Raw genomic sequence first — 11,360 nt, forward strand, 5'->3', positions numbered from 1 at the left:
CTTGGAGCAACAGGCTTCAACGGCAGAGGTGAGAACACTCAAAGTGGTAAACCAAGTGTAGGGGAAACTCTCAAGCTGTGGCAGGAGTCACGGGTGTCTGGGCAGACAAGGGGTTAACTTATAGTGTCACAGAAATCCCTGAAGCAGTGGCAGACAACAGCAGGGCTGGGCGGGGGATTGCTCCTTTGGACAGCTCACTGGCAGTGGCTGATCCTGGGATCAGCAGAGGGTGTGGCCCAGTGTGCTCCTGCCTCACTGCTCCTGGTGTAGCACACACGGGCTCTGGGCTCTCAAATGACAGAGAAGCAGAGAATCAAGCTGGCAATCCCTACTCTGTTGCAGTGTGTTTTAAACTTCCAGGTCCCTTACCCAGGTGTGCCAAAACCCTCCCTTCCCCCCTCGCCCGCTTGCTGAGTGAGTCCTGTCAATCAGGCTTAACATTCCAGCAAAGGCGTCGTGTGGTTGGTCAAATTCAAAGGATGCTCTTTAGGCCCAGAGGTCATTGGCCTGTCTAGGTGTCCCTCGTCCCTTGAGACCCCGCCCCTCCCAACTGATTGGTGTCTCACCTGTCCCCTCCCCTCCCCCTGAGCTTAAAAGGTGAGTCCAGCCATGCGGTCGGACATTCTGTTGGAGCTCTTCCCAAGATTCAGACCAGTATCACCATAGAATAAACCACTGGATACAACCCTCCAGCAGAATCCTCTCCTTTTTTTCTCTTCACCTTCACCTTAAGTCTTCTTCCTGAGGTAAACGGAGTACCTATCAAGCCTGGACTTGTTTAGTGCCCAGCTGAAACCATCAGCAAGCTAAAGGTGTCTCTGGGGTGAGACACCGCAGATGCCGCCTTCGGCCTAGCAGCAAGGGTCAGACCAGCCCAGGCACAATCTAACTGGTAATATTGGGATTCATATTCCAATACTACTCAAAGTGCCAAAGGAAAAGAAAGAAAGAATAACAGGCAAAAAGCACAGGGCAACAGTGACTCCAGTCAAACGTGCTTACCCTATGGCTCCTGAGTTGAGCAGCCCCTCTGGAAGGAAGCAGCAGCCCCTGGCCCCCAACTCTCAGGGAATCCCTGCTGCCCCTCACCCGTCGCGATACTTCCTGAGCAAGGGGAGGCAGTGACCATTCTGAACACAAAGACAAAATCATGAATGGTTAGGGAATTTGGGCCATTCCCAAAGCAGAAATATGGGTAGAAAACGCGAGAGGAATGGGAAGAAATAGGTGAGGCTTTTGTGGGACAAATGGGACATCCCTGGGCTCTGGTCTTCATGGGGTGCTTAAAGTGTGTCAGGTGTCTGATGGCAGGACAGCACAGCTGGGCACACACAGTCAGGAGTTTTCTGGCCGTACTGATGTGAACTTACTAACGCAAATGGCTGGTGAGCTGGACCTCTGTGTGCCACTGAGGAAGAATTGGTGCTGGGGCAGCCTTGGCTGCAGTGACCATGCAGTGTTAGAGCTCAGGATGCTGGGAGAAGAGAGCATTGCAAAAACAGGACTGGAGCCCTGGGCTTCAGGAGAGCAGAGTCTGCGCTCTTCTGGGATGAATCCCATGGGTTATGGTCCTGGACAGAGAAGGAGAGCTGCTCACATTCAGAGATTAGCTCTTTGAGCCTCAAGAATGGTTCCTCTTGACAAAGCAGTAAGTCAGGCTTTGTGTCAGACATCCAAAATGTTGAACAAAGGGCTCCTGAATAAACTCATAACTAGTAAAAACAGAATGTTCCTGTCAAGTTGTTCAACTGTGATGATCAAATGTCTAAAATGACCTGTTTGCAAGAGCCAAGATCTCAGGTTGAATGGTGAGGAAATTGCTCTTGGAACATTAGGAGGGCTGCTATGCTGTTTCAGTAATTCTGGGTAAATCAAATTTGTGTATGTGCACAGAGTTGTCTAAGGAAAAATAGATGAGGTAAAGCTACCATTATTTCCTCCTTCAAGAGAAGGGAGGGAGACAGTTTTTGTGTGGTGGTTCAGTTGTTTTCAGTCACTGTGGTAAGTAGCCCACCACTGTGCTAGACAGTTCTACAAAAACATCTCGGGGGAGTTCCAGTGCCAGGTGTTGTCTCTTCTTTCATGTCTTTGTGGTGCTGCCTTTTGTTTTCCTGTGCCTCTGTACTGCTCTACTTCTGAACATCTAACAATGTTCCAGAGGATTCTCTACACTAATAATAAAATAATCATCCTAGCTTTTTTTGGCAGAGGGAACAGGTATTGTTCATGTAACTAGAATATTGCTCGAACATTTTGGCAAGGAATATTGTTCTTAGAAGTGCCTCAGTGAAAGGATCTGGTTACTGGTTTGTGTTTTAACACACAATAGAGTTTGGGTTAAATACATGAAAGGTTTTCTGGGAAGCATCTCTCCACCTTATAAACTTTCAAGTTATTTTTGTTCTATATTTTCTAATTCTTCTAGACCTTCAAGCATTACTCTCCTCAAAGCCTATTTGCATGCCCGAGGAAAAATCAGTTCCATGTTTAAGAATTGTTCAGGATTTACTTTGGTTCAGCTCATGGTTCTTTAATTGATTCTATTTGCTGTTGTTATAGTTGACTGAAGTTGGCTTTTAATTTGATTGCTATATTAATCATATAATTAGTGGTAGCCTGCAATTGTGGAGCATTTTCCTAATCCTCCTGTAATAATCAGGGATCTTTCCAACGTTAACAGTTGGTGGACATTAGGGTTTTTCCTCTTCTTTCTCTCAGGGATTTTTTCTCCATTTTGTTGCCTGTAAGTTCCTTGCCACAGGAGAATGCTTAGAGCAATATTACCAAGAGAAGTTACCGTAAATTTATTTCCCTAAACACATGGCTTTGGAAAGAAGGGGAAGAACAAGCATTCTCATTTCACTGGTCTGTTGGCTGCTTCCTGGAGCTGGACAAGTCTGTTGCTGGCCATGGCTTGTTGGTGGGGGCTGCAATCCTGGGCAGAATAGATGGGAGGAAATTCAACTGGGAAAAGATGAGTAGAAGCTCTTTCTTTCTCCCTTGCACAAACCAAAGGCACGTGCTGGAGGACAGCAAGGGACTCATGTGACAAATTTCCCTGCCATCAATTTCTTGTCTGTACTTAATGCACCCAGATTTCCCAGGCTCTCCTTATAAGTCAGCTGTTCCCTGCTGTGTGTTCATGGCCCTTCACTGCATTTGTTCCTCTCCGTCCATGTCCTTCCCAGGCTTGGGAGCCCAGCAGGGACACATTGGTCCCCAGTCCCAGCAGGGCTGAGCTGAAGAGGATTCCTCCCCAGTGAGCAGGGAGTCAGGACAACAGGCCAGGATGCTGCATGGACAAATGAGGCTGGGAAAACGTGGGCCCAGTGCTGAATGGGATGGGGACCAGGTGACAGAGGATATGGGACAGGGCTGTGGTCCTGAATGCTTTATTCACCTCAGGCTTCAGCAGCCAGATCAGCCTTCTGGAATTTCATTTCCCACAGCCCAGGAGGAGAAATACGTCCCCTTGTAAAATCCATGTCACTGAGCCTTTCTCTAGGCCATAATGAAAGGATTTGTGCAGAAGGTTTCCAGGGCAGTCAGTGCTGGGAGCTCAACTGAATGAAGAATGCACAGCATCAACTCTCTCCTCACCCAGCAAGACCCTTTGTCTCACTGTAGAACGCTGTCAATGTGGCTAAGCCCAATTCCCACTTCTCAAATCATGTTGACAGTCCCTGAGGAAAAAGTCCCTGAGGAAAAAGTGCTGGGAACCAAGGCAAGGCGCAGAGTAGAAGTAAATCCATGCTGGACAGAAGCCCTGGCAAGGTGCACTAACCCTGCACTTCCCCAAACTGCAGCCTCTGCAGCTCCCAGCACAGATCCTCCTGCACCATCAATGGCACCAGCCCTTCCTGCAGCCCTCCCTCCAGTGCCTTTTAGTGCCACCCAGCCAGAGGGAGGTTTCCTGCACCTGCCATTGCCTGACAAGAGCCCTGGGCAGCAGCTGCCAGAAAGAAATGCTGAGACATCTGACTTCCCCATCTGTTGGATTTTGGTTCACTCTGCTACAGAGCTGCTCCAGGGTGATTCTTGCTCCACAGTAATACGTTGCTGCATCGCCTTGTTCTGCAGCCAGAAGCTGCAGTGTCGTCTGGGAACTGTCCCAACTTCCCTTAAAATGATCTTCAAAACCATCTCCATAGGTATTTGCACCGTCTACGTAAATCCATTCCAGAGAGCCCCATGGGCCCTGACGATACCAGTACATGTAGTAGTCGTCCATATCACCTCCCTTCATGCTGCACTGAAAGGTGAATTCATCTCCCTCTCGTACGGTCACTCTCCTGGGCTGCTGCTCCAAGGCCACCTGGCCAGTGACTGCTGCAGAGAGCAAGAACGAGCCACAGTCACTGCAAGATCCAGCAAAGGTCAGGGCAATGCTGGTGGGGCTTTGGACTGGCACGGGACATGTGGAAGGACAAACTCCTTCTCTTGGAAGCCAGCTGACACAGATGGGCAGAACTGGTGGCAGCTAGCAAGGCGCACAAAGAAGAGGATAACACATTTCCCTCCATCCTTTTCCCAGTCTGAGAGGAAGCATTTTCTGATTTTCCCCAAAGAAGAAGGAAGGATTTCCACCATGAGGCAATAAATCCCGTTGTCCAGTGCCAGGGCCAAGCGCTGGGCCCCGAGATCTGAGTGCAGCAGGGAGGTGCCCTGCGTGTGCCCAGGCTGCAGAGCAGGCAGCTGGCACGCAGGTGCCCAGCTCAGAGGCACCAGAGGAGCAGGGCTGCTCTCCCCATGCTCCACAGGCATGGCTGGGCAGCTGGAGCCGGGGCACAGCTGTGGCTGCAAGCGCTCAGCACAGCTGCCCAGAGCCCTGCAGAGCCCAGGGCCACGCTCAGCTCCTGGGGCCAGCAGCCCTTGCCTGCACTTACCTACAATGGGCAAGAAGCCCACGCACAGGGCACTCCACATGGCCAGGCCCGCTCTCAGTGGCCTCTCTGCAGCTTCTCTGCGCCTGCACAACAGCTCTGCCCACACCTGCCCTGCCTGGGTCTCTGGCACTGCTCTCAGGCCCAGGCCCCGCTGGTCCCTCCCTCTGCCTGTGACAGCACTGAGGGGGAGAGGTGGGGCACCAGGAGCACAGCTTGAAGCTCTTGCTGCCCTCCTGGCTGTCTCTCACTCTGCGTGGTGCAGGAACACACCATTTGTTGGGCAGGAAATGCTGTGTTGGGCTAAAGGTGACGTGATTCTGAGGGGCCAGCCCTGGCCTTTTTCTCTGGCAGTCTCACAGGCTTTTGCTGGCACTTTGGAGGTGACCAGGGGGGCTGTCAGCCTGTCCTTCCCCTGGTCCTGGCTCTGCTGGGCTGCTGCTCCCACATGGGACACCCCAGGATCTCAGCTTGGCTTGGCCAGGGCTCCCCTTATCCAAAGTGCTTCTCACCCTCCTCCCTGCACTCTGGCCCTGCACCCTTCTGGCTCCCCAGTGATGACACTTCTCCAGCTGCCTCTTCCTCTCTAAGCCCTTCTGGACCCCTGCCCAGCAGCAAAGGCAGCCCAGGACTCTGCAGGTGCTTTGCATGTTCCACTTAAGAAGAGACTGGAACCAGGCAGTCAGCAGGCTGACTGCATGACAGAAAAACCTTAAACCCCTCTACAGAGTAGAATGTTGCAATTGGGACTCAGGAGAAGGAAAGACTCAGTGCTGGGAAAGGAGCTCTTGATGAAACGCCAGGATCACTGGTGCTGCGTGGGGATGGCACCTGATTTCTTAGGAACAGCCGTGAAGCACTTTAAATCTGGCTCAGAGGCTGGTTTTGTTTCTCCTGCTGTCTCGCCAGTGAGCGCCCTGGGTTGGGCAGTATGCAGGGATGGGTCACAGCAGCACAACTTTCGCCAGCTGAACAAAGGAGTATTCCATTCTGTGATACGTGGTTCTCAGATGTAAGGCTCACGGAAAGGAGGAAATGGGACATTTGGAGTGATAGCCTTTGTCTTCCCAAGGAATCATTCTGTGAAAGAATGACCATTTTTCCTAGAAATTGCTAAAAACTTCGCTATTGATGGAGAAGTAGGGCAGAATGCCCTTATTTCTCCTGTACTGCAGACTCAGCTTTCTTTGTTTTTCAACTGTTGATGTGGAGCTTCTCTCCAAGTTTAAAAGGCTGTCAGAGCTGGACCTGTTTAGCGTAGAGAAACAGAAGCTGGTTGGGGTTGCACCTTTGAGAATGAGCCTGGCAGCAAACAGGGATAAAGTGGGAGCAAGGCATTTTCTAATTGCTCCCAATTCTACTCTAAATGAAATTGACAATAAATCAGAATCCCTGCAGTGTGTACTAAGGGCCAGGAATACCTGAGGTACACAGCGATGGCATCTGACTTCTTGGAAACAGCCTTGAGACCCATTGGCTCCAGCCGCTGGTAACTCTCACCTTCCCGACATCTAAGGCAGCCTCTGCCGATCCCGGGAGGTTTGTGTTAAAGCTCATCTGCATTTCCTGTCTCCGTGGGACGGCACAGAAATACCGGGCAGAGTCCTGAGCTTGTAGGGGCCGTAAAGAGAGAAAAGCCTCAGACCGGGAATTGTCCCGGGAAATCTCGGCGCGGCCCATCACTGATGCCCCGTACTCCTTTGTAGTACCCCTGGGGCGGCTGATATAGGACACCCACTCCAGGGTGCCCGCGGAGAACTGACGGTACCACCGAATGGCGCGACTTTCGAAGGTGAATCCGGATCCGCGGCAGGAGAGGGTGACGGAGTCCCCGGGCGCTCGCTGCCCTCCGCCGGCCTCCTGCAGCCTCGGCTGTGCCCAGAGCCCTGCGGAGGGAGAGCGCAGGGATCGGGCAGGGCGCGCCCGCGGACCGAGGGCGCTGTCCCGGTGTCCCGGTGCCCCCGGCCCGGCACAGCCACAGCCGCCAGCCCACAGCCCCTGTCCCTGGGTCTGTCCCGGCCTTTGCCCGTGTTCCCTGCCCTGCCTCTGCTCCTGTCCTTTCCCCAGCCTCTGCCCTTGTTCCGTCCCTGTTCGTGTTCCTGCTCCTGTCGCTGCCTGTCGCTGTCGCTGTCCCTCGTTCCCCGGGCCGAGCTCGCTAGCCTCCCCGCCCGGCTCTCACCTGCCGGCCACAAGGCCAAGGCCAAGGCCAGCAGCCCCGGCCCCGGCCCGGCCACCATCGCTGCGGGCGCCGCGGCAGCCGCACAGGAGCCGAGCGGAGCCGCGCTCGGGCCGCTCCCGCCCGGCCCCGCCCGGCCGGGGCAGCGCCGCCGCCTCTGCCCGCCCCGACACACCCGGCCCGGGCCCCGGGGCCGCGGCCCCGCCGGGCGGGACGGGCAGCGCCGGCCGCGCCCGGGCCGCGCACGCAAAGCAGCGTGAGCGCTTGGACAGCGCCTTGTGCCGAAGGGACCCGCGGGCAACGCGCCCAGAAATTCGCCCTCTGTGTTCCACAGAAGGTCACTGGCATCCGGGGCTGCCGTGGGCAAAATGCTGCCCGCAGCTGAGGGAGGGGATGGCTCCTCTCTCCTCCACACTGCTGAAACCACGGTCGGCTACTGGGGACACATCCTGACTCCCCAGTTTGTCATGTCAGTTGTTTTTCACCTGAGCAGGGACACAAGGATGCTGAGCATACAGTCAAGAAAGGAATATATTCTTTTATACTTTAGCTAAGCACACGACTCTGCTCTCACCTAGTCCATGGCAAATCCTGCTGCAGAGAAATGCAGGTCAGATGTGACCAGTGATTCTTGCTCACATGATCCCTGAGCGCTTGTCCTGTGCTGGATCCTTACACCCTGGTGTCATGCAGGTGGTGCAGACGAGTGGTCAGTAGTGCAGGAAAGTTCATTCTTTGAATCTCAGGCCTCCCACAAGTGCTGCAATTTCACCAGAATTCTGACTGATTTCCTTAGTGGACATAGTTCAGTGTCTTGATTCGTTGAAGGTTAAATCATCTACTGATTTTCTCTTGTTTTGGGGCATTCTGACCTGGGAAGAGCTGCCTGGAGGTGCGTGATCAGGACAAACCTGCCCTATGGTCAGAGCTCACAGTCTCAGGAACTGCTCTTTCTTCTGCAATATTCTTCTGCAAGCAGGAGAATATTGCAGTTACCCCTTTCACAGGTTTTGTCACTGAGGACTTCCAGAAATAATTGTGCAACAGGAGTGTTGAGGACAACCCTGTGTCCTCTTGAGGCTGCAAGTTTCAAAGCTAAAAGGGAACCAGGAAAACCTGCAAATGATACAAAGGAAATTTGGGCTGGGGAAACAAGAGGCACGCAGAGGAATGAGGAGAGCTATTCTGCATGGGTTTGTTTCCTGTATTTCTGTTCTTTCCTGTTTCTGTGGCGTGTGTTCTATCAGAACCTCGGGTCTTGGGTGTGTTGTTGTTCTGTAAGGCTGCAGACACATTTACAGGCTGCCAAGCTCCCTCATAAGGACTCCGTATGGTCATCAGACCTGATGCTGTTCTTTCTGGGGAGCCAGAATGGGCATAAGCAAAGGGGAGCAGAAGAGGAACCAGCACTGTGGCTCCACTGTGCCAGTGGGACGTCAGGAATTAATTCTAGATGTTGTTTGGTTTCTGCATGTTGGTTTTGCCATGACTTCTCAACTCTCTTTCTGTCAAAACACACATTTTCTAACTCCACCCTTTTGTTCCTCTCCCCCACAGCACTGAGGGGGACTGAGTGAGCAGCTGTGGGGGGCTGAGCTGCGTGATGGGGACAGGGGGAGGAGGTGCCCACAGCCTTGTCCTTGAATGTCCTCAAGAATGGAACTTACAGACTCTCAGGTATTTCAACTCAGTGCCAGATCCCCCTCAACATTTTCTTCTCCATGCAAAATCAACCCAGATCTCCCAGGCTCTCCTTATAAGTCAGCTGTTCCCTGCTGTGTGTTCATGGCCCTTCACTGCATTTGTTCCCCTCTGCCCATGTCCTTCCCAGGCTTGGGAGCCCAGCAGGGACACATTGGTCCCTGGTCCCAGCAGGGCTGAGCTGAAGAGGATTCCTCCCCAGTGAGCAGGGAGTCAGGACAACAGGCCAGCAGGCTGCAGGGACAAATGAGGCTGGGAAAACGTGGGCCCAGTGCTGAATGGGATGGGGACCAGGTGACAGAGGATATGGGACAGGGCTGAGGTCCTGAATGCTTTATTCACCTCAGGCTTCAGCAGCCAGATCAGCCTACAGGAATTTCATTTCCCACAGCCCTGGAGGAGAGGCCAGGAGGAGGAATATGTACCCTTGCACAATGCATGTCACTGAACCAGGGCCATAATGACAGGATTTGTGCAGAAGGTTTCCAGGGAAGTCAGTGCTGGGAGCTCAACTGAATGAAGACTGCACAACATCCACTCTCTCCTCACCCAGCAAAACCCTTTGTCTCATTGTAGAATGCTGTCAGTGTGGCTAATCCCAATTCCCACTTCTCAAACCATGTTGACTGTCCCTGAGGAAAAAGCGCTGGGAACCAAGGCAAGGCACAGAGGGGAAATGAGGCCATGCTGGACAGGAGCCCTGGCAACGTGCACTAACCCTGCACTTCCCCAAACTGCAGCCTCTGCAGCTCCCAGCAGAGATCCTCCTGCACCATCAATGGTACCAGCCCTTCCAGCAGCCCTCCCTCCAGTGCCTTTTAGTGCCATCAAACCAGAGGGACATTTCCTGCACCTGCCATTGCGTGACAAGAGCCCTGGCTAGCAGCTGCCAGAAAGAAATGCTGAGAGATCTGTCTTCCCCATCTGGTGGTTTTTGGTTAACTCTGCTGCAGAGCTGCTCCAGGGTGATTCTGCTGCACAGTAATACGTTGCTGCATCCCCTAGCTCTGCTGCCAGGAGCTGCAGTGGGAATCTGTTATGGGAGCTGTCTACACTTGGCTTGAAGCGACCTCGGAAATTTTCAACGACAATATTGTCTATGCAAATCCGTTCCATGTGCCGTGGGCCCTGACGGTACCAGTACATGTAGTAGCTCCCCACAGAGCCTCCCTTCATGCGGCACTGAAAGGTGAATTCATCGCCCTCTTGCACGGTCACTTCCCTGGGCTGCTGCTCCAAGGCCACCTGGCCAGTGACTGCTGCAGAGAGCAAGAACGAGCCACAGTCAGTGCAAGATGCAACAAAGGACAGGGCAATGCTGGTGGGGCTTTGTATTGGCACTGAACCTGTGGGAGGACAAAATTCTTCTCTTGGAAGCCATCTGACACAGATGGGCAGAGCTGGTGGCAGCTAGCAAGGCTCACAAGGAAGGAGACAACACATTTTCCTCCTTCCTTTTCCCAGCCACACAGGGACCTTTTTCTGATTTTCCCCAAAGAAGCAGGAAGGATTTACAACATGGGGCAATAAATCCCTTTGTCCTTGCCAAGACAGGATGGAGAGGCATCCACTGTCCTGTCCCTGAAGCTGCTCTGGGTGAGCAGAGCAAAACCAAAGGGCTGTCAGTGGGGCTGTGCCCTGTGCTGCCACGGCCCAGCTGCTCTGTGCCAGAGGGGCCGCAGTGCCCCAGGAGCAGTGTCCAGTGCCAGGGCCAAGCGCTGGGCCCCGAGATCTGAGTGCAGCAGGGAGGTGCCCTGCGTGTGCCCAGGCTGCAGAGCAGGCAGCTGGCACGGAGGTGCCCAGCTCAGAGGCACCAGAGGAGCAGGGCTGCTCTCCCCGTGCTCCACAGGCATGGCTGGGCAGCTGGAGCCGGGGCACAGCTGCGGCTGCAAGCGCTCAGCACAGCTGCCCAGAGCCCTGCAGAGCCCAGGGCCACGCTCAGCTCCTGGGGCCAGCAGCCCTTGCCTGCACTTACCTACAATGGGCAAGAAGCCCACGCACAGGGCACTCCACATGGCCAGGCCCGCTCTCAGTGGCCTCTCTGCAGCTTCTCTGCGCCTGCACAACAGCTCTGCCCACACCTGCCCTGCCTGGGCCTCTGCCACTGCTCTCAGGCCCAGGCCCTGCTGGTCCCTCCCTCTGCCTGTGACAGCACTGAGGGGGAGAGGTGGGGCACCAGGAGCACAGCTTGAAGCTCTGGCTGCCCTCCTGGCTGTCTCTCACCCTGCGTGGTCCCCGTCTTTTTGTGAAGCCCTCTCCATACTCACACTTTGTGTGATCCTGTGAAAGAGCCTTAGGCTTGCTTTGGAGTGGCTCAGTGGGAAATCTAAATTGGGAAATTCCATTCCGAGACCACAACAGCCTCATTTGGCATCCAGTGTGGGGCATGTAGTGTTGAGATAAGAACAGATCAGCCCCGAGTGGGCTGCAGACCAATCTGATCTCAGCATTAGTTGTATCAGGTATGGAGCCACTGGTGCCAATGCTGCTGGGCTGTTCCTGTGGCTGTGGGACCTAACCCTGTGGATGTTCCCATATGAGCTTCCCATGATGATATTGTGCAGGGCTGTGGGCACCGAGACGGGGACTGGGGAGGAAGA

This window comes from Zonotrichia albicollis, chromosome 23 (assembly GCF_047830755.1).
Source record: "Zonotrichia albicollis isolate bZonAlb1 chromosome 23, bZonAlb1.hap1, whole genome shotgun sequence".
NCBI lineage: Eukaryota > Metazoa > Chordata > Aves > Passeriformes > Passerellidae > Zonotrichia > Zonotrichia albicollis.